This window comes from Protopterus annectens, chromosome 1.part0 (assembly GCF_019279795.1).
Source record: "Protopterus annectens isolate FY-2018-M chromosome 1.part0, PAN1.0, whole genome shotgun sequence".
Lineage (NCBI taxonomy): Eukaryota > Metazoa > Chordata > Ceratodontiformes > Protopteridae > Protopterus > Protopterus annectens.
The window spans coordinates 1,653,666,450-1,653,690,960 of record NC_056725.1 but is presented as its reverse complement, the minus strand read 5'-3'; positions in this window follow the sequence as shown (position 1 = coordinate 1,653,690,960).

Below are 24,511 nucleotides of genomic sequence, written 5' to 3'. Positions count from 1 at the left end.
GTCCTGGATGTGGGTGTGGTGTTCTGGACTGGTTGTGTTGTGTGTTACAGTTCCTGTGGTCACAAAGCATGGTATAGAACATAACCTGCCAGTGCGATGTGCATATCTGACCCTGATGTAGGTGGCTGCAAATACATATATATGCTATCCCCCACCTGACAGGTAGTACTACATGTACATACCTCTGTAGAAATAAAGATGTCAGCACCCTATAAATACTGCAGGTGCAGAACAGATGCCCAGTAATTCGGATAGTGCTCTCTGCTAATGTGTTTCCCTCACGTGTCATAATATAGTTAGGTAGGGGTTTGAATCCTGCAAATGCTCAGTGTGTGTGTGTCTGTGGGTGGGTGAGTGAGTGAGTGAGTGGGGTTTGTGTGTGTGAAAGCCTGTGAGAGGGAAATGTCCCTTTTGGCAACTGGGAAAACACACTACAGGATGCACATTTCCCTTTCTAAACAGTGATGATGTCAGCACCCTATAAGTACAGCAGGAGAAGAGAAACTTCTCAGTAATGTGAATAGCGCACTCTGCTAATGCATCTGTCTCGAGTGTCATAACATAGTTAGGTAGGAGTTTGAATCCTGCAAATGCTCAGTGTGTGTGGAGGGGGTTAGTGTGTGTGCAAGTCTGTATGAAGGAAATATCCCTTTTGGCAACTAGGAGAACACACTACAGGATGCATATTCCCCTTTCTAAACACTGATGATGTCAGCACCCTATAAGTACAGCAGGAGAAGAAAAACCTCCCAGTAATGCGAATAGCGCGCTCTGTTAATGTGTCCGTCTCGAGTGTTATAACATAGTTAGATAGGGGTTTGAATTCTGCAAATTCTCAGTGTGTGTGGAGGGGGTTAGTGTGTGTTCAAGTCTGTATGTAAGAAATATCCTTTTTGGCAACTAGGAGAACACACTACAGGATGCACATTCCCCTTTCTAAACACTGATGATGTCAGCACCCTATAAGTACAGCAGGAGAAGGGAAACCTCTCAGTAATGCGAATAGCACACTTTGATAATGCGTCCATCCCGAGTGTCATAACATAATTAGGTAGGGGTTTGAAACCTGAAAATGCTCAGTGTGTGTGGAGGGGGTTAGTGTGTGTGCAAGTCTGTATGAAGGAAATATCCCTTTTGGCAACTAGGAGAACACACTACAGGATGCACATTCCCCTTTCTAAACACTGATGATGTCAGCACCCTATAAGTAAAGCAGGAGAAAAGAAACCTCCCAGTAATGCGAATAGTGCGCTCTGCTAATGCGTCTGTCTCGAATGTCGTAACATAGCTAGGTAGGGGTTTGAATCCTGCAAATGCTCAGTGTGTGTGGAGGGGGTTAGTGTGTGTGCAAGTCTGTGTGAGGAAGATGTCCCTTTTGGCATCTGTGAAAGCACTCTACAGGATGCACATTCCCCTATCTCAGCACGGATGATGTCAGCACCCTATAAGTACAGCAGGAGAAGGGGAAACCTCACAGTAATTCAAATAGCGCACTCTGCTAATCCGTCTCTCCCGAGTATCATAATATAGTTAGGTAGGAGTTTGAAACCTGTAAATGGCATGTGTGTGTGTTTGGATGTGGGGACTCTGTGTGTGTGCAATTCTGTATGAAAAACATGTGATTTTTGGAAATCAGGAGATCACACCACATGATGCACATTACCCTTTCCAAACAGTGATGATGACAGCACCCTATACATACAGCTGGATCGGAATAGCGCAATCTGCTACAGAGTCACTCTCAAGTGCCATAACATATTTAGGTAGGGGTTTGAAACCGGCAAGTGTGTATGTGTTTGGATGTGGGGAGTTTGTGTGTGTGCATTTCTGTATGAAAAACATGTTAGTTTTGGCAATCAGGAGATCACACTACCTGATGCACATTACCCTTTCAAAACACTGATGATGTCAGCACCCTATAAGTACAGCCAGAGAAGAGGAACCATCTAGTAATCTGAATAGTGTGCTTTGCTAATGCGTCTCTCTCACGTGTCGTGACTTAGTTAGGTAGGGGTATGAATCCTGCAAATGGCAAGTGTGCGTGTGTGTGTGTGTGTGTGCGTGTGTGTGTGTGTGTGGGGGTAGTAGGGTGTGTGTAAATGCAAGTGTGAGAGAACAGATCCTTTTGGCAAATACTACAATACACCAGATGCTGCATGGTACCTGTGCCTGGCAGGGGTGCTACGGACCGTATCCAGTACTAAGCCAGACTGGGTACTGTCATCAAAAGCGGGAGTGTGTTGACTGGACACAGGTCCCTGTTGGGACTGTCCAGAGCCATGTGCACATGGTCTCCTGGGGCGTTCCGATGACAGCACAGACCCAGCATTGCTGGGGCTGCTGCTGGCACTATGGGGGCATGCGCGGGCCTGTTGTCGTCCGCGCCGACTGCCAGCTGCTGCTGTTGCTGGCATACGGCCACATCGACGCCGCAACTGCCCACCATTGCCCTGGCTCATGGACATTTGGTTGTGGAACTGCTGTAATATGTCCCCACAACGTCTGTCTATGACATCGGTAAAATTACGGATAGCATCCGCGATGTCACGCATACTGTCAGCCATGGCTGTGCGACATGCTCTCAGCTCCCTCAGACCCTGTCTGGTGTACCTTTCCATATACGACTGTGCCTGCATGACAGCCCGAAATATAGCTGAGGTTGACAGACCTCTTTGGGCATGTCTGCCAGAGGCAGTACGCCCACGGATGCTCCCACGAGAACCCATGGGCAACTGTCTGTGTGGTACCATCGCAGGACCCTGCCCATGGCTTCTGTGTGGGGAAGCATGTGCCACAGATACCACATTACCCTGGTCAATGCCCACTGTATCCTGTCCATCACCTAGGGACAATGATGACAAAGGATGTACTGGCAGGATGACTGTGCGCAATGATGGGGTTGACAGCTGTGTACTGTCAATTGGCTGACCAATGGCGGACCCTGACACACCTTCCTGTACCATCACACAGATATCATCATTACCAGTACCTGTGGCACCAGATTCAGGTTCCCTGCTGCAGTACACCAGAGCAGCACCAAAACCTGTGGGAGGAAGACAGGAAACACAGTTTACAGTGTCCACACAATGTTACCAGTGATGCACTTATGCACACATGCACACATGCACACATGGACACATGCACACTTGGACACAGGCACACATGCGCACATGGACACAGGCACACATGCACACAGGCACACATGCAGACATGCACACGTGGACACATGCACACAGGCACACATGCACACAGGCACATAGGCACACATGCACACATGCAGACATGCACACGTGGACACATGCACACGTGGACACATGCACACGTGGACACGTGCACATGCACACATGCGCACGTGGACACGCACACATGCACACGTGGACACATGCACACATGGACACATGCACACATGCACACATGCACACGTGGTCACGTGTACACATGCACACGTGGACACAGGCACACATGCACACATGCAAACATGCACATGTGGACACAGGCACACATGCACACATGCATACATGCACACGTGGACACAGGCACATATGCACACATGCACACATGGGCACAGGCACACCTGCACACATGCACACCCCGCAGTATACACATAGAGCACTACTGAGTTACACTAGTGTTACTAGCACTATCAGGACTACTATAGGTATTGTTAAACACACTCAACAGCATGGATGGCCTGCCTTGCTGTAACCCCGGAGGGACCTGCAGAAATGATGAGATTAATGTCAGTGGGCACAACTGTGCCATTGATACTGCATATGATACAGTGCAGTAGTACACCAGTTGCCTTTCACACGTCAGCTGCTGATATTGCCAATATCACACATGCACAATTACATACTATGATGACAGCTACATACCACGGACACACCTTACACATGCATAAACTAACAGTGTACAGAACAGTCAAGTGTACATATGGCATATTACCTGCACGCTCCATGTCGTGCTGCTGTGTGGATCCAGCCTCCATCATGATGCAGGTGTATTGCTGTTGCTGTTCTGGGGCTGGAGCCACAACACTTAGGAGTAGCCACTCCAGTCTGGTGAGGGGGGATGTGTGGCCACCCCACCTCCTGTGGCAACCTGTTGCCTGTGGATATCCGACGCACACTGACGGACATTTCTGATTAAATCACTGCAGTGATGTCGTACCTGCTCATATGTCCTATTATGCGTGCCAATGTCATTTACCCTACGGACAAGGTCTTGCCACAGTGCAGCCCTCTCCTGCTGATTCTGACTGGTGCGGGAAAACAGTATGTCATACTCCCGCACCAGGCTCTGGTGTATCTCCTCATCTTCCGCTGCAGAGTAGGCGGGATTATGCTGACGTGCCATCTCCCTGGAAGAGAACACAAACAGGATATCAGCAGACTATGTCAGCAATATATGGCACACATACTATACATGATACTCATGTGTAGTGATATACTACTACTCCCATATGTTGCATGTGTGTGTCTCATGGAGGATACACAAGTACATGGCCAGATATCAGTGCTCAGCCAACACCTGTGCAACAATACCTGCCACATTCCACACAACATAGTAGCATGCCCCATCGGTCAGCACACACTGACAGGTCCAATGCACAACCTCACTCTGGGGGTTCATCCCAAGGTACTGTATGTGGGATGCCATCCACTAGTGTGATGTGGACACAAGTTACTCGGCCTGGATATACATATCCCACCACCACCACCAGCACAGTAGACTACTTTGATATGTATGTGATTAGACAGTTATTCACTTGTTAGGACTGAGATGGTATCCATGCAGCACACTGGGCCAGTGGAAGCCACAACCCACACTGCTGACCCCTTTGCAAATGCTTACCACGGACATCCCACAGATTGCATGGAACTTGCACACATTTCTAACCCAGACCCTATGCACAAAGGTTAGGCATCCTGTCCAGTGGACCCCAGACAGAGGCAGATTGTATAACAATAGCAGGAGGCTACTGCAGGACAGAGCAGATTCACATTAAGGGAAGGCATCTGTGGTCAGCACTGGTACTACGCTACAGTCTCTCATAACAATGGCCACGGCCTACTCTGGGAGGGAAATGGCCACAAACACTATGGATAACCACAAGGCCTTCTTCAGTTATGTTACACATATGGACCAAATGCCTCAGATATGCTCTGCGTTAATACACACCTACTTAACATTCACCAAACACACAGATATTGGCAACATTCTTGCAGACAGGTTTGGTGCACGTATCCCCCCTCCTTCTCCCCACCAGTTGAAATACTTATCACAGCTGTATGTAACCTCCCTATCATCTCACATGTCCAGGTGAGGGCCGCCCTCAGCAAAGCAGATTACACAGCATCACTGTGACCTGATGGTATCCCTGGATGTGTGCTACATGCACTCCAAGAGGACATACAACTGCATATAAGACTGATAATTAATCTTGGCCGTACTACAGGATATGTACCTGGACACTGGCATACAGCAACAGTGGTCCCACACCACTAAGGAGGCACCTCTACTGACCCTGGGAACTACCACATCATATGCATAACTGGCCTGGTCTACTAAGCTATGGAATTATTCAGTATGGGATGCATATGCAGTGATATCGGGTACCTGCAGACACTTGTTCCAGCCAGTTTGCCTTTGTGATGGGCTGATCCTGCCTTTTGAACCTGGCTGACCTTTCAAAACAGTCACTACAGCCATTGCTGAGGGCAACGCACAGACAACTGCTGCCAGGATCATGGCCTAACACTGATTGACATGTAATGTATAGTCATCCCTTTTTGGTGGAACTACGTACACACAACATATCACATGGACATACCTATAGATACAGACCTGTGACACATTTGGAGGGTTCACAGTATGCAGACTATTAACCTGCTACTTTGCATTACCTGTGTTTGTCGCAGCTGGTTGCGTTACCACTGCTTCTGCTTCCTGCTGCTACTGTCACTGCTGACAGCTTAGACTCACAGTGTGTAGCGTGTGTTTTTTTTTCTCTCTGTCTCTGTCTCTCTCCCTCTGTCTGCTTCCAGACAGTGCAATGAATGTATTGCATGTGTGAAGTGTTAGTACAGGATGCTTTTGTAGGTATCTGCATAGGTCCATGTGATGGCCTCTGCACCAATTGTAAGCCAGCATTTGTTAATTGCATGCAGCCAGTTGTGTACTGATTGCAGTTCTCACTGTGATTTCAGGACAGTGCTATAAAAGGGTATGTGAGATAGGCATTGCCCTTTCAGATTGTAAGGGCGGGGACCATGCTGGTATGCTGTGGACACTGTTCTGTGAGTGTAAAGGTTAGTATCTCTCTCATGATTCAGGCTGTGTTGTAGATTCTCATTTCTCCATTCCTCTCTCCTGTTCCATGTAGTAAGTGTGTATGCACAATGACACCTACAACTATATATATATATATATATATATATATATATATATATATATATATATATATGTATGTAAATATACATACATTTATATATGTACATTAACTGACATTATTACCTACAAGCTACCAACTAGCATGGCTGTTTCTGTTCACACACTACTATTATGGGAATCCAGTAGTTTTGACAGTAATTCTAAATGACATGCTTTGTGTACTACACATCCTATATTCCCTTTACATTCAGCCCTACTATTACATGTTATATTTATTTTAGCACAATGTTCTTGTATAAGAGTCATGGCTTAGTGGTAGGTCATACAGACTACTGTTTCCAAGGTCCTGGGTTCGGAACTGACAGTGGGATTTTATTTTGCTTTTGAACTGACTACAGGACCTGTCAATCAGAGTGACTAAGGCACTTTTAACCAGTTGCAACCGGGTTAGCGCTGGTTTGCGCGGAGCTCACGCATGAGCACTGGCATTTAGCTCTGCGCACACACGCGCACACCCGCTTATAACTGCTTAACAGTGCTTACTCTGGCGCACACCCACGCTATTTTCTTTGAAATAAATGAAAATGGGGAGACAGGAAAGTGGTGGAAAAGGGGTCACAAAGAGGGTAAGACAGTAGGGAAACAAGCTTGGGATTTGCAGGAGGGATATAGGTAAGGCCCATAGCTGCCCATTTCTTCATCAGCAACAGCTGTGCATATGTATGTAATTTGGTGTGACATTTGAAATCTTCCACCCCTGAGAGAGGTGTCAGGACAACAATAATACTTGTTGTACAGCCAATTGTAATTGATAGTTTCCATATCCAGCAGACATGTGTGCGGAATGGGCAGCTATGTATGGGGCGTAATTTTTTTGTGGGTACAGAGTGCCGTTTTTTTTTTTCAGGTGACAGTGGTATGTCAGGTGAAGGAAGTCGGTATAGCTGGGGAGGTAGGTTGGGTAGGTCAACAGACAAGACAAACAAGACGCATACAGGGGTGGTGTATGACACGTGTGGGGGGGTTACACAATTGACGGGGACGGAGGTTTGGATATCCAGAGCCCATGAGCCCACAGATGGCAACAGTGGAACTGATATCCTCACCCATAGGCAGTTGCCACTGTTCCTTCACTGCCCAGGACAGGGCTGTGCTGGGGGCTGTGTAGGCCAGGCAACAGGCATGCCCGTAAGTTGTGCCACCTGTGCCTCAAGCTGGCGTAGGGGCTCGAAAACAGAGTCCCGGATCTCCCTACGCACCACAGTCCGGACGCTACAGAGGGTGAGTGGTGGTTCTCCTCCAGCCACACTTGCAGAGGGGGGACGAGCCCCATCCCCTGCAGCGCTTCCACCCGCAGGTGGCACAGGGCCACCGGAGGAGGGTCCAGACTGGGCACTAGTGCCAGGTGCACTCGCCAGCTGAGGTGGGAGAGGTGGGTCCGCTGGAACCCGCCTTCCCTGTCGTCCTATGTTTTGCATTATGTCATGACAGTTTGGGTTAGTGACATATAATAGCATTCACAATTAGTTCTAACAGCATGCATTAGTATTCCCATTAACCAAACACCCAGATATTCACACCATTGAACAGCGAGCATAACACATGCATAATTTGAACAGCAATACACAGTCCAACAACATGCAGGGTTGATTGATGGCAACAGGCCATCAGGTTTGGATGTATGAACAGGGCAGATGCATCAACGGACATGCAAATATATATGACCCAACAGGACAAATGTCCAGGGGTGTTAATTGTGATTGCACGTACCATTTTCACGTGGAATGGGTTATATGTGGTTATAGGGTGGTGTGAAGAAAATAATATTAACACCTTTGAATACCAATACATATGCTGTACATTTCTAATAGCTGCACATATATACACACTACTGTTCTAACTACAGTTTCCTATATGATAACTACTTCAACTTGGTGATAGGACTGTTACTGCAACATCAATATACATTTTATTGTTCTTCATACACATTCATATCTAGCTTTGTTCAGCTACATCATCCTGCTACATTTGCTTTATATAGCTATAGACAAGTGTGGATGTTCGGTATATCAGACAATCATACTATCTGCATATTGCAGACTGAGAGCAACATATCCAGATTTTGGGATACACATTCCAGATGCAGCAACACTTTGAACAGATTTTGCTGTTTGGTTTTGATTCTCACATGCATTTCATTCTGTACTGACTGCAGTATACTTTATTCAGGGGTTATTACTACTGTATTGCTGGATTCATGACACTTTCTCACACTCTCTCACTTGTTTTCATTTTACTATTCAGGATGGTAATTACTTCTAGGCTTTATTGACATGTTTTACCTGTAGTTATTGCAATCCTTTCCAGCAGTCTCACTTCTGTCATGTTTCAGTATTTCAACAGGGATATATTTCACACATGTGATTTCATCATCTTCTGCAGCTGTACTTTTCAGCCTGCTGCAGGTTGTGTACTATTATATTACAGGTGGGGCATCTTTATTTCAGAATTTATGTCAGACATTTTCATTTTTCTGTTTGGATTACAGACTGCAACACACTTTTGTAATCAAGCAATACTTGCAAACACTTTTACACTGTTACTTGCACATTTTATTACTTAGTGACTACACTGCACTCTTTTGCTAACTGTCATACTTTTATATTTCTTTACAGTTACTGGGAATGGATTACTGACCTGCCTGGTGGCGCAACCGCACCAGCCTATTGCCATAGGCTCTGTGGTTCGCAGAATGGACACCTGCAGCTGTAATATAAATGAAGTAATATTGGAATACACATCTCCATAATATCAGCTAGTTTAATGTTTTACATACATAATTAAATGTAACTTACTCAGTAGTGGGGCGTTGGGCATTTGCCGGGCCTCCTGGATCCAAAGGTTCAATTGGTCCTGCTTGCGTCTCTTCAGGTCCGCATGGTGGTGACGGACCTGCTCACCAGTCCTTGGAATCCCTGTGGCACTGGTGAGATCATGAGCCAACTGGTCCCACGCCTCAGCCCTATATGGTCCCCACAGGACCTGGTCCTGCATGAGTTGGGCCTCATGATTGTGGACTAGGAGCCAGACCATGTACCTGGACTCCTCAATGCCCCACCTCTGTGCTCGAAAGCAACTACCCTCACCTACTCCTGTCATTCTGGCTGCAAGTCAGTTCTACAATTATTTATGCTGTGTATTCCTGCCTATGGGGCTTATATAGGCCATTTTTCCCACACATATCTGTGATTGGCCATTTTGGAATTGTATCAACTTCACTAAACCTGCATTGTCATGCTCCAGTTTGTATTCATTCCTATATATTTGCTATTATTGCATTTATAGGTACTGCTGTCATGGCTTAGTGGTTCAGTACCTTGACTATGGTGTATAGTTCCTGGGTTTGAACCTGGCCACTACTTTTTATTTTTTATGACTGTCTAGACAAGCTGAGGGGTGTGTCTGTGTAAAGGCAGTTTTGATACGGCTTGCTCAACGTTGCCCGTCGGTTAGCTTGTTTGCACGGTGCACAGCTCCGCGCAAATGGGGTACGCTGGTTTAACCCTCATTTGGCTATCAGCACGCATATTACGCTCAGCTAGGGGCATATAGTTTCAGCATGTTAAACCACTGCTCAGCTACGGGCACTCATTTTGCACCAGTTAAACCACTGCTCACCTACGGGCAGATGCACTCACCCTGTTAAACTGTAGCTCAGCTATGGGCACATCTGGCATTTTTTATTGTTTTGTTACCTCACATTTCTTCAATATAAATGGGCTATTTCATTACATTTTACATAAAATGTGATTTTGTGTTTACATGTTTGTCAGGGACTTATTTCATGCTTATTTTGCTAAAAATAAAAATTGGTGTTGTGGGGGCTCGAACCATGACTGCCTCTTCAGCCAACATCTCTACCGCTAAACTATTACTTCTTGGCTTACTTTGCATATTTAGTTCTTATATGCTTTCCCACTGACTGCTAACTGTGGCTGCGCTACGGGCACACCCGTGCAAACGAGCGCACTCACGGTTAAACATCTTTACAATTTAAAAAAATTATGAGATGTTCATTTGTACATTTTATGTTCGTAGTCTGTGGGGGCATGTGTTGTGTTGTGTTTATTCACATTTCCATGGACTCTGTCGTGGGTGTTTACTTTGGGCACTTTTACTCTTCTGGGGGCGTGTCCACTTACAGAGCTCGGCCTACAAACACGCCCCCTACTGTCTTACACGGACCGTGTTAGCCTTAGGTGTGATTCAGCATGCTCTCATGAATATGCAGAGCATGCTGACATCACTCCGTTTAACTGCAGCCTCTGTGTAAGAGTTATAACTCTTACACGGAGGCTTCGTGAATCCTGCCCTTTATTTCCAAAATGATTGAGAAGCACAGTCAGAACACAAGGAGATTCAGGCAATTTTTTTTTAAAGAAAGGGAGAAAGGAGAAACAGAAGGCCTTCTCAGATGTTCTCTCTGTATTAGGTAGAATGATCTAATGACACCAGACTGGGAGGAGTGTCCCAGATCAAATTTACAGTAGGGGCAGGCAACTGCAAAGCCACCAAGTACTAAAGCTATTAGCCTACATTCTTTTAGACAGTAAACACTACAGAAATCTTTATGACAGCAGTGAGCCACAAAATGAAAGTTTTTAAACAGATAAAGGAGCAAGGAAACTTTACAGAATGCTTTTAACTGCAAACAAATCAGTTACCTGTGCAGATTAGTTAAAAGCAATAATATACAGTAAAAAGTATGCAGCAGGCAATAAAAAGTGCTATATATAAATTGCTAGAAGCAATAACCAGTATACATAAGCCAAAAAAACTGGATACTTTGATCAGAGTTGTAGTCAATGCCCCTCCTCCACTCTGCTCAGTGTGTATAGACAGGAATATTCTCAAAGTTAGGGCTTAAATACCGTAGCAATGAGCAATTGCTTTCTTGCAGGTCCTGTTCTTACCAAATCACCAAAAATAGCCATGTATCATGTGTAAGGTCTACATTTGTTATGGCAAGAGAAAGAAATTATGGTTGACTTGTTACCCTTACAAATACTGCAACCAATTCTCCCTCACCCCCAGACACACAATGATGATTACAGTACCAAATATGTTTGTGAGCAAAAGGAAAATTGAAATAAATTATAGCCAGCTTGTTACTTTTACACTGCAGCTGCTCACACACACACACACACACACACACACACACACACACACACACACACACACACACACACACACACACGTAAGCATAATCCATAGCAATACTAGTTTTACACAGATTTCAACAAATAAACAATACATTGTGTGACACTAACACTGCAGAACCAGATTAGTTGTCTAGCAGTTGTCAAAGAATAATGCATACCTGTCACTGTCCCTGAGTTCACAGAATGTCCCCAGGTTTGCCTTATGTTCTTGCCCTAATTAATAGTTATAGTATCTGGTGTCCTGCCTGTATTTATAAAACTCCCTGGAAGAAAAAACTACCTCTGAAGAATGGAAGCACCTGCACTTCATAAAAATCACATATAAGCATTGAGTTCAATCACTCTGGGCTGCTTGCTCTAGCACTTACCTCGCTCATGTTCATTCAGTGATTACTGGCATTATCTTACCACGGTCATATCACAACCATATCTGGAATAACGCCTATAATCGTAGAATTAATGATCTTTTTTTTCTCCTAATTTTTCCTAACAAGCATCAGGTTTTGTTGAGTCCCTACACTATCAAGTATGGTTGGGGATCCCCTGCAGCTGCTGGTATCCTGGGAGTGTTCCCTCTATTTGAGCGAATGAATGATGTAGGTGGTGCTTAATATCAAATGCATGAATAGCTGAAGATTCAAAATGTTGATGGACTATTTCATTGCGAAAGATGAGTGGGGTTAGAGGTGTTGAGAGTGTTTGTGTGTGGGAGTCAGGATTAGGGTTAGGAATAAGTGGGGGATAGCTTTTATATAATTGTGTGTGTGTGTGTGTGTGTGTGTGTGTGTGTGTGTGTGTGTGTGTGTGTGTGTGTGTGCGTGCGTGTGTGTGTGTGTGTGAGTGTGCGTGTGTGCATGTGTACGCGTGTGTGCATGTGTACGCGTGTGTGCATGTGTGCGTGTGCATGTGTGTGTGTGCGTGTGTTTGTATTTTAGGGTTAGGATCAGAGTTAGATAAGGGGGTAGATGTAGTGATGTTAGTGTGTGTTTGTGTGTCTTGTGTAGTGGCAGTCTTGCAAGGAGGTGTTTATCAAGTTAAGGTATAGGTTAAGGTTGGGGGAAGCGGCAGAATTAGGGTTAAGCTTAGCACCCATTACCAGAAGCATAGCTGACTCAACCAGTGCCCTGTGCTGGTACCACAGACCAGCATTCTACCCGTTCAGTTCTTCAGGTGAATAAGAGTCCCCACCTCCTTCCTCATGCCCCAGCCATTCAGGTCCCACTTCTATGCCCTGTCCCTGACCCTCCTTCCACATTTTTTATTTAACAAAATGATTTCTTCTTCTTTTAAACTGTAACAATCTGATTGCTACAAATGTAGCAAACAGTTGCTACAGTTTATACCCTGTCAGCAAGGATTGCTATGGCATGCATGTTTTATTTAAAAAATAAAAATGAATGTATTCTTTTAAGCTGTGGCGAATAGCTGCTACAGTTTATACCCTGCTTACATGGAGTGCTACTGTGCTTAGGTTTTATGTATCTATCTATCTATCTATCTATCTATCTATCTATCTATCTATCTATCTATCTATCTGTCTAAACAGTTTCTTTTTTTTGTACTTTTAAACAGTAGCAAACAGTTGCACTGTTCAGTTCTCACATGGAGCACTAATATAGTACCAGCTTTTATTGCATTAAAGAGAGATCAGGATTGGCTGATCGCACCCTCTAAAACACTTTGTGCCTGGGGAAATTGCTCCTCTTGCACCACCCTAGCTATATTACTGCCCATTACTAAGGTAGAAATATTTGCTATCCCTAACTCTAATACTTCTCCTTTCCTCAACCTAACCCTATACCTTAATTTAATAAAAAACACCACATAACACTGCCACTATTCAGACAAATTTAAAGCTACTGTTATGGGGGGGAGTTGTGTAAAGATTGAAAGAGGAAATACTTTTCTCGATCTTTTGGGGGCTCAGTTTTAAAGGTGTTTGATCTTCTGTTTTTCATACTTTTTAGTGCTGTTTTTTAGCTACGACATTAAGTACATTCAGTCATATAGAAGACAACCATCCTGGTTCTGTTATCTCACTGAAATACACATTTCTTTTTTTGGTGCCTTCTTACTCTCTGAAATCTCTGAAAATCTGCTCACACATACTCAACATGGCTACTCTCTGAAAATCTGCTCACACCTATTCAACATAGCATTATACCAAAACATAGTACTACTACTGCCCTACTATCATTCCTAAATACCATGTCCCTTGCCAGAGATAACAACAAACTTGTCTCCTGCCTATTCTTAGATCTCTCTAAAAGTTTCAACACCATCTCTCACCCTCTCATTCTGCACAAACTAACCAACCTTAATGTCTCCCCTGCTACTGTTGCATGGTTTTCCAGCTATGTCACTGACAGATTTCAAGCAGTGAAGTGGCAATCTGCACTCTCCCCTCCTCTCCCAGTTAAAATGGGTGTCCTTCAGGGTTCCATCCTTGCTCCACTACTTTTCAACATCTTCACTAATCTTCTTTATTCTTCCTGTCCTCAGTCATCACTGGTCCAATACGCTGTTGACTCTACTGTCATCACTATTGCTGACTCTCCCTCCGAACTCATCTCTACAACACAGACTTCCTTTAACTCAGTAGAAAACTGGCTCTCTGATAACCAGCTTATCCTTAACCCATAAAAAAACTAAGCTAATCCTTAACCCATAAAAAAACTAAGCTACTGATTTTTCTCCCTTAAAAACTACAACCACATTAAATCCACTTTCACAATTCTATCCCTCAATAACACACACATCGAGATGGAAACTAGCACCAAACTCCTTGGTGTCATCATTGATGAATAATTAAATTTGATCTACACATCAACAACTGTATCAAGAAAACTCATCAGAAACTAGGGCTCCTCTACCGCAACAAAAAGCTTCTCACCAGTGAAGCTAAAATAACTCTTTTATGCCTACATCCTACCCATTCTATTTTATGGCTCGCAGATCCTTACTTGCCTCAACTCCACACTCCTTGCCAAACTTTAATCTACCTACAACAAGATAGCCAAATTTGCAGCCCATCAAACTTACAAGTCACATCACTGTCTCTCACTCAAACACCTTAACTGACTAGAACTACCTCACCAGCTTCTTCTCCCTCAACTCCAGATCATCCACTCTGTCCCTTATCAGCCTTCTTACTGTCTTACCCTATCATCTGTTATCTCCCACTATTTACTTGCTAGATCCCTCTGGAGCTCTAACCTAGATCTGCTACAAATCCACAAACGTAAAACTAAGAAAGGATGTATTCTTTATAGCTATAATCCTTCCAAGGCCTGGAACAAACTCTCACTAGAGGTCAGGTCACTCAAGCAGCTTAGTCAATTCAAGCTACCCACTAAAGAATACCTGTTAAGCCAATGGACCTGCCTCTGTAGCCACCCCCTTGAACAGCTTATCAACCCTATCTGCACACCTCTATCTGCTCCCAACTTATGTAACTTTCTTTAACTTTCTAGACCTTGTCTCACATTAACTTCTCTATCCTAGGCACATTGCATACATTCTTATCTGCATAATGTAAGATTTTACATCTGGTGACAAAATTATTGCTAGTCCTTCTGAATGATGTAGGATTCTAAATCTGACATTCATAATGATTAGTTTACTGTAGTAAATCCATGTTTTTCATGTATATGTTGCTTTGAGTATTTTCTGTAAACCATTTGTTGATTGTTTACTTATTTTTGTAAATGTTAATCTGTAGAACATGTGGAGCTTTTATCCCCAGGCCTCCGCTGAAAAAATGCTACTTAGCTCAGTTGGACAAACCCGGTCAGCAAATATAAAATAAATAAATAAGTCTTGCTAGAACTTGATTACTGTATACCTTTGCCACACCCAATAGATACCTGTAGTCAAATTTCTGGAATGTCTATATCAATTTTAACAAGCACATAGGAATTCTGCTTCACTTTTAATACATTTGCTTTGGAGATTATTTTCCCCATATTTGGTATAGATTGTGAATAGCTTACACTCACTTTTCTGCAGTAAATCAGTTTGCTAGGAAAAAGTCAAAGATTGTTTGTCACAGCAGACCAGTTTTCCATACAATATTCTAATGCTGTTTACTGCACAGTCTGGCTCTATATTGATTTTGCAGAACTATTACTATTTGCAAACGCTGTTCCTCACATTTCTTTTTCTTTTTCTGGGGGTGGCAGTGATCGGCCTACCTTAGAACATGATAAGTGATTTTCCTAAAGCATGCTTAATAATAAGACTTTGGTGGAAATTGTTTCAAAATGGCATAGTTTAAATGTATCCGTTATCATCCGGCTCAGTGTTCTAACTTATATATGCTATAGTGATACTTATCATTCTCCAAATAGAAATAAGTTCACTAGAAGTTATTCAGTGATGAAAACTGACGGCTTCAGTTCAAAGTTCAAAGTCAAATAAAGCAGTCTTTTCATTAACCACTGGGAAAACATTCGCTGTTCCAAGCAAATAACAGATAACAGATAATAAACCAAACTACCTCACTTTGTTTTTTGAAGTTCAACAGCTGGGGATCAAACTGAAGCAAATCCAAACACTTTCTTCCTAGTCTCACTTCTTGGGCTGTTTCATTCAAATCTTAACTTCACAGATGTCTCAGTTTCTTTGAGCTGCTCTCTCTTTCTCCTACTTTCCAATTCTGTACAGTTCTGTTAACAGGCACACAATCTATGTGGCTCTTCGCTCATCCTCTGGTCTCCAAGACTCATTTGCTGACTTTTTTGTACCCTAAGTGGACTCCAAAGAATTCTTCCTCGGTTAGACAGTGAATGTTGCGGGTGTGATGGGGAGGAGGGAGTAATTGGGAAATTATTTTTAGGAGTGTGATGAGTTGGCAGACTTTAAAGCTTCCCTTTGGACTACTCTGTCAGAAATGTGGAGTGAGCAAATTGGTGTGCTGAAGAAATTATTTTTTTGAGCTGTGATGCTGAGTTGGAGTTGCCTGGGCATAGTAAGGCCTTAGTGAATATGATTGGTGGCTGCCAAAGGGACAATTACTGGAGAAGAAATTGCAGTCTGGATCAGCTGTGCTAGTGGTGGTTAATGTGGTAGCTGAGAAAGAGCAACTGGAGGTGAGATCTTTGAAAAAGCATTGGACTAAATTACATGGAAAGAAATAGGAGTTGTGGGAACAGTGTAGGCAGAATAATATTTGGAGGAGGAATAAAGTTTAAAAGAAAGCATGATTTGAATGAACTATATAATGTTTGACTGACAATGCTTGGATAGATTATAAGTAATATATGGATTCAAAGATGGCTGCCATGCTGTAAACACTGCTAAACTGCAGCTCTTCAATTAACCCGGGGAAAATCTCTGATCTGTGGATATATCAGGAGGTTTAAACATCAAATTGATGATAGTGATTACTTTGCTCTGAAGAGAAACAAATTGCAACAAGGAAGAACCATGGAAACACTACTACTAAAGACAAGTTGTCAGAACTAGAACTGCCAGTAGTAAATGGAACTGCGAAAAAACAAAAAAAATTAGACAGCAGGAACAACAGAAAACAGAAACTACAGAAACTAATCTCAATCTGCATTTAAACATGGAGGATATCAAACACGCTTACTACTACTACTAGGACTTGACCTCACAAGGACACCTCACAAAATAATACAAACATTTGGAGTTTAATCAATTGCAAACAGAACTGAGAGAAAAGAGAGACCAGAAGAATGAAATAAAGGACAAAACAAAAAAATCAAAGGAAATCAAAGGTAAAATCAAAGGTATGTGATGTGGATGTAAATAAACTTTAAACAAAACTTATTGATTTAGAAGAGAGGTCTAGAAGAAATAATATTATTATAGCGAAAAACATCCAGTATACCAGCCATGCACCAGCCAATACACACATAAAATACTGTTAAATGATGCTGAAAAAATGTTAAAATATTTCTGGCTCAAGATTTACCATTACAAAGTAAGGCAGGCTCGTAGTCTTTTATCTTACCTTATAAATGATTGATTGATAAATTACAAATTTTCCAGATGAAATACCCATATGCTTTACATTTATGGGGTGGATGGCTAATATTCTGTTTATTGAGACTGGCATGTTCCTGTAGTCAGATGATGTATTTTTTTTTTTTTTTTTTCTCTCTTCTCTCTAAAGTTTATGTACATAATGAGCACTGGTTAGGGGGCGGATGTAGGAATGCTTCCAGATTAGATATAGTGTACAGTCCAAATACATCAAATTCATATAATCCCTCTTATATTGTTATTTGATACCAAGACTAGATTTCTACAGGAAACACATTTGATGAATGAACAATGGAATGATATTAGAAAAAGAACTGGATTAGAGAGCTAGTGACATCAGAAGGTAAGACAAGACACACAGTGCGGGGCTATATTATAAAAATCAAAAGAACAAAGATAGGATAGACTACAAAGTTTCATAGCATCATTATATCCAAATAACACAATATGATGGTGGTATTATTTTGTTGTATACAGATTAAAAATGGTACTTCGTCCCTGGTTGTCCATCCCCCCTTTATTGTTTAACCTATATCTAGAACCCTATTTTATATATCAAGCTTAAAAATTTGTATCATAATGCACCAATAATTTATAGGAATAAAATATTAATGTCAGCATTCGATGATATTATTATTACAACCCAAACTTCATTTCAGAAAGTGAAAAGATATTAAAGCTCATAATTTTCAGTAGTCAGTAGTTTCAATTATAAAATTAACAAAAAAAACAAATTCCCATTAAGAACCCCACCCAAAACCTTTTGGCCCTGATGGGATGGGGAAGTTAACATGTAAAGAAAAAATTAAATATCATTTGGGTATCAACTTCTAATAATAAGGACTTTTATAATAGTAATGTTAATAACAATAATGTTAAACGAATAATTGATTGTGACAGATGAAAGAATTTAAGAAAGTATTAATTAAAAAAAAGAAATCAATAGTGAAAAAAATAACACACTACCACGAACTATATATTTCTCTATTTACAAAACAGTTAGCATGATACTGATTTTAGGAATATATTAAATATAGGGCATTTCATGTGTAGATATTGTATAAATGGTGTAGTAGTTATTATAGTTATTATGTTGTGTGTGTTATTGTTGTATTTCTGTAATGTTTTTGGAAAATATATTTCAATAAAAATTTATTATGGAAAAAAAAAAGATTATAAGTAATATATAATGTTTGCATCTAAAACATATGCAAATATGGTTTGTTTTCATTTATATAAATGTATGATTTCTTGTACCCTAAATGGTAATTCAATAAAGATGTTTCTTGTTAAAAAAAAAGACTCATTTGCTGATCAGAATTGCCTATTTCATATAAGGCAGTCATAGATTTCAGACATGTGGTGTATGACACACATTCTTCTCCACTGGTATGCAGAGGCATAATATCCAGTAGCATAATTAGGGCCAACTGTAACACTATATATATATATATATATATATATATATATATATATATATATATATATATATATATATGTATGCATATGTATAGACCGTATAGATATAGATAGATACAGATGGATAGATATAGATATATCTTTGCCAACTAAACTTAGGGTTAGTATTTCAGCAAAATAATTATTTTATTTTTTTCATCAGTGGGAGGCCAATAATAACATGTTCCCATGATAGCAAGTAGTCTGTTTGGATGCCTGCATATAGTCTACATTGCCCTTAGTTAATTATTTAGTAGGCTGGCAGTCTAATAAGCCATGCAGTTTAATTGGTGCATGTAATCCTATATATATATTTCTACAGCAACAGTAGTGTTTGCCAACAATGTCTTTTTAACAGTATGGTTTGTTCTGTATCATCATGCAAATCAGGTAAATATGATATTTTTCTGATATTAATATTACATGGTGGATAAAATCATAATTGCCATGTTACAACTGTAATGACAGAATGCAGACAGTAAATGTTTTCAGTAGTGTCTTTAATTTTCTATAATTCATTAGAGCTGCTTTCATTTTTGTGCTTTTCATTTCCAGTAGGCTCCTTGATGCTGAATGTTTTCCTTTAACTGCAAGTTTACATTTTAACTTTGTACACTTTTATAACACACATTTAGTGTTTGACGTTTCTGGTTATTTAGTTTAGTCCTCTCATAAAAAAAAAATAAAAGAAACAAAAAAAAAGCTGTTCATACCTCTAGTTTTGTCTGAGAAATCATCTTCACGTAAGTGGTTCATGTACCTTTTTTTATATTACAATAAAGGATGTGAAGTATTGTATTTATAGTAAGTGATGGATGTTGAGTTTCCTGCTCCTTTATATTAATGATATACTGTTCAGGGAGGCTGGCTGCCAATTTCCTAAATCAATGGAAAATGCTGTTCTGTAAAAATATTACTGCTGTCGGTGAAACTGGACTGAAGAGGAAATTTGACAGCAAACGCCATCACTTCTGTTACACAAATGTTATCATGCATCTTATGGAGTAATAATCCCACTTCTAAAAAAAACTTAAGAAATGATGAAAAGAATAATGTGTTTGTCTTGCATAGCTGTTTTTCAAAGCATTCTATTTCGTATACCTTTATATATATATTTGCTAAAAATGCAGTTATTACAATTTTAAAAAAGGGCAAATACCAGTTTAACTATTGTAAACTTTTAGTTTAGATTCTAGTTTGCTTTTTCACCAATAAACATATGAAAATGCAAATATCTGTTTTACTTTTTATGAATCATTAACATTGTTTATCTTATACTTATCACACATGACTTAACTTCTACTGTCTGCAACATGCTTTGCATTTTCGTACCATCTGTCTTGAGTAGTGCTCCAGTGTCAGCTTACAGAAGGCTAATAAATGCATAATGGTATACTGAAAAAAATATGTACTTTTTACAAATAAAACATTATTTGTTTCTCTTGGAAAAATATATAGAAAACCTAGCAATACATTTAATTGTTTATAAGAAAGAACAAATATCAAAAAATTAATGAAACATACTTTGTCATTAAAGACTGACTTCTTGTCAGTTTACATATCTTAAAAAAAATGTAGTAAATCATACTTCATAGGTTCATTCATTCTTACTAGGCCATTGATCTATGTGGATCTTTAGAAGCCTATCCATACATTACCATGAAGTTTTTGTCCTTGTATTGTAATTAAATAACCACTGTGGTGGTGGTGCTGCTGTAGCATTGTCACCTCACAGTAAGACGCTGTCTGGTTCGATTCTCAGCTAGAGCGTCTTCTGCGTGGAGACATGCATGCATGGGCATACCTTCGTTGAAGGTTGTGCGTCAGGCCTGGCAAGCCAGTACGTAAAAATCAACTGCCAATCATTAGCGGACCAGAGTTCCGCTGTGATGACCCCTAACTGGGAAAAGCCGAAAGACACAAACATTGTAATTATGAATAACCTAGAGATGAAAAGAACATTTACATGTTGTCACTGTTCTTGAGGGGCATGGACACTAAACCAGAAGCTAATTTGCATTTACCCATCCATTCTTTCAGATTACATTTGTACTTTGTTTTACACTTAGAGAAAGATGATTCAAAATAAACGACATTCTCTGTGATACATATCTAGCCCTTCAAAGTGTTCTGTTTATTTCATAAAAGAGATTTAAAACTCTTGAGTAGGTGTTTAGGCCCCGACAATATTTATGAATGTGCAATATGTCTAACATGATAGGGTCTGCTTAGGCTTTGTACTTAAGGGAGAGGTCAACCATCAATAACCAGTATGGCACCCTACAGAGGGACAAGACTTTGAGATTATCTGCATTTTTTTTTTTTTGTTAATTCTGGCGTTTGATTTTTTTAGAAAGAAACAAGCACTGTGCACATTCAGGTTGTTTCAAATGTTTGCACATGTGTGTACAGAAAGGGGTATTATACCTAGTGATCAGCGTGATGAGTGTAAATGCAAAGGAATGATCATAACCATGTGCTAGAGGGCATACTCTGAGCAATAAGCTGTGCAATGAAACAACGTTTTCTTGAAATAGTGTATATGTATTGATCAAAGGAAAGAGCTCTGTCTGATATGAGTTCCAAGTAAGAATGCACCCAAACTATTAGAAATAAAACCAAAGTCAAAAGAACATGGTAAAAATGAAAAATCCAAACATTTTACATGAAAATAATAAAAATAGACCTTCCCCCGGATTCATGAAGCTTGTGCCAGGCGCAGGCGTAGCGTATGCGGGATAACGCCAAATATGTCCGCCGAGCGATTCAGGTACGAACCAATTCCACGTGCACTACCGGCGTACACCAGATCTGCGCAGCCCTCGGCATAGGTATGCAAATCACCCCATGCACAGTGTCGCACCATGCTAATGAAGGCATACAGCAATTCAAGAAGTGGTGCAGGTGTAGTGTAAGCCCATGGAAATGTAAACCAAAAAACACGGTTTACATTTTCCCAAACAGAACATCAGAGCTATGGAAATGGACCAGACTCATGTATTACAAAGTTAACATATGCCAATGGCTAAATACACAGCCAATGGTACAAGAAAAGATGCACAACACCTAAAAAACAACATTTAATGTCATGTCCACAGTAACGCACAGTACAACTGCAGGGCATGTGTGTGCAAATAGGAATACAAAGAAAATATATACAAATGTCATAAAATCGCAATGTAAAACAAATCAGGATTTCACCATAATACGCAATGGTAGGCATGGTACACCACAAGCAAAGTGCAAGGGTTGCCAATGGCCTGCGACAGTGTTCGGCACTGTAACTATGAATTAGTAGTCAATGCCATGCAAATGAGGCAGGTAATACTGAATCGCAGACGTCCCACCGGATGAAGGATGTACCAGACGGTGCAGCGCTATAACACCGAGGAGTGTCTCAGAGGTGATACATGACATCAGCAGAGGGGTGTGCCACCGTATCAGTAAGCACATTGGAGCAATGCAAATCTGGCCTGGCCATTGCTAAGCAAAGCTGCAGGACAGGGATGGGGAGGAAGGTATAGAATCGTTTAGCTGAGAGCACACATGGTGCCTGAAAGCACATGTGTACGGGGATAAAAACATGCCCGAAACCCGGTAAGTGGATGCACGCGCCGCGAACAATAGCACAAACAGGAAGGTCAGGGGAAGAAAAGAAGGAAATGCTGAAGTAGGGTAATTGGCGTACTACTGAGCAATTAACACCAATCAACTCACGCCGGTCAATCGACGGCAGTAGACAAGCCTGCATGCAGAAACCTGCAAAACAGGATAGGGGAGGCATAGGATTGCAAAGAAAGGAGGGGAGGAATTGGAATGCAAAGATAGGAGAACTGTCATAGCAGAGCAAAGCAAACCCACAGTAGACCGGCAATAGAACACATTACGCAAGATAAGCCAGGTCTAGGGAAGTACAAATGAAAGCAGGCAGCTGGATGCATGCCAGCAAATGGTAGGTGTAACGTGCACAAATGTAAAGTGAATGGCAGGAGGTAATATATGGCAGCCAAATGTAATGCAACACCAAAGGCAGCACAATAGTGGTTCCGGTAATAAAACACAGAAGATCCCCTGTAGCCACGAACGTGCATACACACCCTATGACATCATCAGTGTTCACAGCAAAATAGTATAAAGTGTGAAAGCACCCAACACACACCTGTGTAGTCCCAAACACTGCACCATAGGTGTAAACAGATGGGGAACTTTTAAAATGTACATGTTGGGAGCTGCCATAGCTGTGATACATCAGCATGTGTTACAGACCGACGGTGTTGTGGAGGATGATGCCGACAACCACTGTAGGCCTCGCAGGAGGAGAAGAGTGTTCAGACCAAGGGTAACCTACCAGAGGCTACATGATCTGGAGATAGTAGAGTGTTACAGGGTGGACAGGGACATCTTACAGCAAATAGTAGAGCTGTGCCGGCCACGCCTGAGAACCAGAAACAACAGAGGGGAACCCATCCCAGTTGACACAAAGGTATGTGTAAGCTTGTGAATACTAGCCATAGGTACCTTTCAAAGGCCAACTGGAGATATAATGGGGATCTCACAGACATCGACATCCAGGGTACTACACCAGTTCCTGGATGCCATGTTACCACATGCCAATGAGCAGATATTCTTCCCCCGAACTCGGGAAGAGTTGGCCAGCAATATGCGTTACTTCCACCGTGTGGCAAACTACCCGGAGGTACTGGGTGCAATAGACTGCACGCACATACATATCAAGTCACCACCCGGTGAGTATGGTACGTGCTACATAAACCATAAGGGATTCCACTCCATCAACTGCCAGGTCATGTGCAATGCCCAGGGCATTATCATGGATGTCTGTGCTGGCAGGCCTGGAAGCTACCACGACTCCCATATCTGGCATGCCTCACAGCTGTATCAGGTATTTGTCAGAGGGGACATCCCACAAGGCCACCTTGTGGGGGATGCTGGCTATGCACTGGAGCTGTGGATGATGACCCCCATCAGAAATGCACACACACCAATGCAAGAATGCCATAATGAGGCACACGCACAAACCAGAATCATCATAGAGCATGTGTTCGGGATGCTGAAATCATGGTTCCAGTGCTTGGACACATCTGGTGGAGCCTTGCAGTACTCTCCAGGTACGTGTGCCCACATCTTCATAGTATGTGCCATGCTACATAATATGATCCTGCGGAAACAGCTGCAGCAGGGTCAAAATGGGGGAGGGCCTCACAGCCCACCGCAATTGCTAAGGCCAACACAGGAACAGAGGGATCCAGACCACGGACACACTGTGCCAGCCCCAGTAGGCAGATGGAGGTGTGCCCAATATGCCTACACCTTGGCAAAGAGGGAACGTATAGCACATACCCTGACAGTGTAGGCCCCCACAGACTGACACCCCTCTCCACCTGCACACACAGTAAAATGGATGGCACACA